Below are 5,000 nucleotides of genomic sequence, written 5' to 3' on the forward strand. Positions count from 1 at the left end.
ACCTGCTGTCGGCCGGCCGCGGGGTAGACCTGCTGTCGGCCGGCCGCCGGGGTAGACCTGCTGTCGGCCGGCACCCTGGGTAGACCTGCTGTCGGTTGGCCGCCGGGGTAGACCTTCTGTCGGCCGGCCGCGGGGTAGACCTGCTGTCGTCCGGCGGCCGCTGGGTAGACCTGCTGTCGGCCGGCCGCGGGGTAGACCTGCTGTCTGCCGGCCGCGGGGTAGACCTGCTGTCGTCCGGCGGCCGCTGGGGTAGACCTGCTGTCTGCCGGCCGCCGCGGGGTAGACCTGCTGTCGGCCGGCACCCTGGGTAGACCTGCTGTCGGCCGGCCGCGGGGTAGACCTGCTGTCGGCCGGCACCCGGGTAGACCTGCTGTCGGCCGGCCGCGGGGTAGACCTGCTGTCGGCCGGCACCCTGGGTAGACCAGCTGTCGGCCGGCCGCGGGGTAGACCTGCTGTCGGCCGGCGGCCGGGGTAGACCTGCTGTCGGCCGGCCGCGGGGTAGACCTTCTGTCGGCCGGCCGCGGGGTAGACCTGCTGTCGTCCGGCGGCCGCTGGGTAGACCTGCGGTCGGCCGGCCGCCGCTGGGTAGACCTGCTGTCGGCCGGCCGCCGCGGGGTAGACCTGCTGTCGGCCGGCACCCTGGGTAGACCTGCTGTCGGCCGGCCGCGGGGTAGACCTGCTGTCGGCCGGCCGCGGGGTAGACCTGCTGTCGGCCGGCCGCGGGGTAGACCTGCTGTCGGCCGGCACCCTGGGTAGACCAGCTGTCGGCCGGCCGCGGGGTAGACCTGCTGTCGGCCGGCCGCCGGGGTAGACCTGCTGTCGGCCGGCCGCGGGGTAGACCTGCTGTCGGCCGGCCGCCGGGGTAGACCTGCTGTCGGCCGGCACCCTGGGTAGACCTGCTGTCGGTTGGCCGCCGGGGTAGACCTTCTGTCGGCCGGCCGCGGGGTAGACCTGCTGTCGGCCGGCACCCGGGTAGACCTGCTGTCGGCCGGCCGCGGGGTAGACCTGCTGTCGTCCGGCACCCGGGTAGACCTGCTGTCGGCCGGCCGCGGGGTAGACCTGCTGTCGGCCGGCCGCGGGGTAGACCTGCTGTCGGCCGGCAGCCGGGTAGACCTGCTGTCGGCCGGCCGCGGGGTAGACCTGCTGTCGGCCGGCACCCGGGGTAGACCTGCTGTCGGCCGGCACCCTGGGTAGACCTGCTGTCGGCCGGCAGCCGGGTAGACCTGCTGTCGGCCGGCCGCGGGGTAGACCTGCTGTCGGCCGGCCGCGGGGTAGACCTGCTGTCGGCCGGCGGCCGGGGTAGACCTGCTGTCTGCCGGCACCCGGGGTAGACCTGCTGTCGGCCGGCCGCCCGGGTAGACCTGCTGTCGGCCGGCCGCGGGGTAGACCTGCCGTCGGTCGGCCGCCGGGGTAGACCTTCTGTCGTCCGGCACCCGGGGTAGACCTGCCGTCGGCCGGCCGCCGGGGTAGACCTGCCGTCGGCCGGCCGCCGGGGTAGACCTGCCGTCGGCCGGCCGCCGGGGTAGACCTGCCGTCGGCCGGCCGCCGGGGGAGAGCCGCTGTCGGCCGGCGGGCCGCCGCGGGACGCGTCGAGCGGCCCGCCCCTCTCGGCCTGAGCGCGTCGCCGCCTTCGTGTCTCCCCGAGAGGAAAGGAGGGAGCCCTCAGAAGCCGGCGGCGCTCCCTCCCCCGTCCGGGCGCGAGCAGACGGCGGCCCCGCCGCCGCCTCGGTTTCTGCCCGCCTGGCTCGATCGGCGGGGCCGCCGTCCGCCTGCAGGTTTCGGCGGGGCCGGCCGGGGGCCGAGCGGGAAGGAAGCCGCCGTGGGCGCGAAAGCCTCCGAGAGAGCGCCGGCGAGAAAGCTTCCTCGGAAAGGGAGGGCGCCGAGGCTCAGGCCGCCGGCGGCCCCGTCGGCCCGCTCCTCAGCCCCCGCAGGCGTTGTCGCGGTGCCGAGCGGCCGGCCGCTTGAGGAGGAGCCGCCCGGGGCGTGGGCGGGGAGGGGCCGACGGCGGCGGCCCGAACCGTCGCCCAGCAGGGGGGCGGGCGGGGCAAGCCCGGAAGGAGGTGCCGAGGCAGGGTGACGTCGGAGGGCGGGGCCGCCGGGCCGGCATCGCCCGCCCAGCAGGGGGCGGGGAAAAGCCCGGAAAGGCGCCGCCGCGGGAGCGGCGGTTCCGTGCCGGGCCCCGCACGCCTCGGCGGCGAGCCCCCGGAGGCGGGCCCGGGGCCAAAGACCTCCGCGGACCGCCGAAGAGCCGGCCGCCCGCCCGCCCGCTCGCCGCTTCTGCCGGCGATTCGAGTCGAGTCACGCCGGGGGCCGGCGTCTTTCTTCCCGCCGCGTCCCACCGCACCCTCCCGCCCGCTTCCTTTCCCCCGCTGTCCGCCCCCAGGTCCCGCCGGCTGGCCGGTGCCGCTTCTGCTCCCCGCAGGCGTGGCGGGGACGCCCCGCGGCCGGTCGAGCGCGTCGGCAGGCCGGGCGCGGGCCGCGAGCCGCCCGTCGGCTCGGCTGGGAGGCGTCCGGCCGCGCACGCAGGAACGGAAATGGGATGGGCCGAGAATTTCGGATCCCGGCGAAGCGTTGGTGTTCCGCCCCGACGCGAGAGCCGTCCTTTCGGGAAAAAGACGAAAGAAGAAGGGAAGGGGTGGGTGCGCGTGTGGCCGTGGGTGAGGGCGTGTGCCTGCGTGCCTGCGTGCGTGAAAAAAAGCAAAATAAAGCAACGGTCAAAAATACGCCTCGGTCTAGGGAGCGGCAATATCGGGAGGGACGGGGCCGCCGAAGCTACCCGACGGCCGAGGGGCGCACAGGTCGGTCTCCCGCCTCCGGGGCAGGCCGCCGCCGCCGCCGCCACCGCCGCCGCCGGGCACGGCGTCAGAAGCCGCAGGGGGCGGCCGGCGCGGAGGCGGCCGACAGGACTACCCCGGTGGCGGGCGGCCCCGGGAGGTTGGGTCCACCCAGGGCCGGGGCCGCCTGACAGGCCTGGCCCGGTGGCGGGACACGAGGCAAATTTCAGCGGGGTACCCTTGTCTCCCGGACGGGGAAGACCTGCTGCCCGTGGTCGGGGCAGCCCTGCTGTCCCAGGTCGGGGTAGACGTGTTGTCCCAGGCCGGGGTAGACCTCCTGTCCGCGGTCGGGGTAGACCTGGTGTCCCGCGGTCGGGGTAGACCTGCTGTCCCAGGTCGGGGTAGACGTGTTGTCCCAGGCCGGGGTAGACCTGCTGTCCCAGGTCGGGGTAGACGTGGTGTCCCCCGGTCGGGGTAGACCTGCTGTCCGCGGTCGGGGTAGACGTGTTGTCCCAGGCCGGGGTAGACCTGCTGTCCGCGGTCGGGGTAGACGTGTTGTCCCAGGCCGGGGTAGACCTGCTGTCCGCGGTCGGGGTAGACGTGGTGTCCCCCGGTCGGGGTAGACCTGCTGTCCGCGGTCGGGGTAGACGTGGTGTCCCCCGGTCGGGGTAGACCTGCTGTCCGCGGTCGGGGTAGACGTGGTGTCCCCCGGTCGGGGTAGACCTGCTGTCCGCGGTCGGGGTAGACGTGTTGTCCCAGGCCGGGGTAGACCTGCTGTCCGCGGTCGGGGTAGACGTGTTGTCCCCCCGGTCGGGGTAGACCTGCTGTCCGCGGTCGGGGTAGACGTGTTGTCCCAGGCCGGGGTAGACCTGCTGTCCGCGGTCGGGGTAGACGTGGTGTCCCCCCGTCGGGGTAGACCTGCTGTCCGCGGTCGGGGTAGACGTGTTGTCCCCCGGTCGGGGTAGACCTGCTGTCCGCGGTCGGGGTAGACGTGTTGTCCCAGGCCGGGGTAGACCTGCTGTCCGCGGTCGGGGTAGACGTGGTGTCCGCGGTCGAGGTAGACCTGGTGTCCGCGCCGGCTCTGGAAGTTCACCAAGGGGTCGCTGTTTTCAGCTGCCTCCAGTTACGTCATGCTAGGAGGCGGCTAGCGCCGCCGCTTTGCCCCGGTCACGTACGCTACGGTCACTTGCAGGCATCGGCGGCCTCGGACACGTATCTCCGTATTATGGGAGCGAGGTAACGGGTCGTCTCCCCCAGGCTGCTACCGTGCCTGTGTCCTCCGGAGGCGAAGCTACGGGCCGGCCGCCCGGCCGGTCGCCGGCGCTGAGCTCAGAGAGAAACGAAGGGGAGAGCCGCCGGCAAGGGAGGCCCGAGAGAGAAACCGAGAGTGTGCCGCCTCGGCGGGACCGAGTCGCGGGGCTCGTCCCGCTTCCCGTGCTACCCATCGTGCCGGTGGGGCAGCTTTGTTTGCCAGGCCGAGGAGGCGTCGTTGCCGCTGCTTGCCCAGAGAGAGAAGGGAGTGTGTTGCCGCCTCGGCGGGACCGAGTCGCGGGGCTCGTCCCGCTTCCCGTGCTACCCATCGTGCCGGTGGGGCAGCTTTGTTTTGCCAGGCCGAGGAGGCGTCGTTGCCGCTGCTTGCCCAGAGAGAGAAGGGAGTGTGTTGCCGCCTCGGCGGGACCGAGTCGCGGGGCTCGTCCCGCTTCCCCCGTGCTACCCATCGTGCCGATGGTGGGGGGGGCCAGCTTGTCGTGATGCCGAGGAAGCGTGTGCTGCTTGCCCAGAGAGAGTGTTGCCGCGCGGGCGGCCGAGGCGAGAAGGGAAGGGCGTGGAGGAGGCAGAGAAGCCGCAGGCGGGTCCCCCCCGCTCTGGTCGTGCTGCTGCCGATTCCGGTCCAGTCCCGCCTCCCTCCCCCCCGCCCCAGCCCTGGGGCGGGGAAGCGAATGCCGGTGGCTGGCGGGCGAGGCGGCGGCGCCTCGTCCCTTATGTGCTCGGCCTTAAGCCGGGGGGCCCCCCTCGGCGGGGTGCAGTTTTTTTTTTTTGTTTTTCGGCTGGCGGTCTCGGTGGGCCACGGTGTGGGCCCGGCAGCCGGGGGCAGACGTCGGCCGGGGGCGCCTCTGTCTAACCGTTGCTCGAGCTTCGTTCGAGGCTTTACCACCCCACCCCCGGCCCGTCCCCGAAGACCGGGTTGTGTCCCCCGCCCCGAGTTGTTGTGGCCCTCGTTCCCCC

Source organism: Cyanistes caeruleus, unplaced genomic scaffold (genome assembly GCF_971803275.1).
Source record: "Cyanistes caeruleus unplaced genomic scaffold, bCyaCae1.hap1.1 HAP1_SCAFFOLD_69, whole genome shotgun sequence".
NCBI classification, from domain to species: domain Eukaryota; kingdom Metazoa; phylum Chordata; class Aves; order Passeriformes; family Paridae; genus Cyanistes; species Cyanistes caeruleus.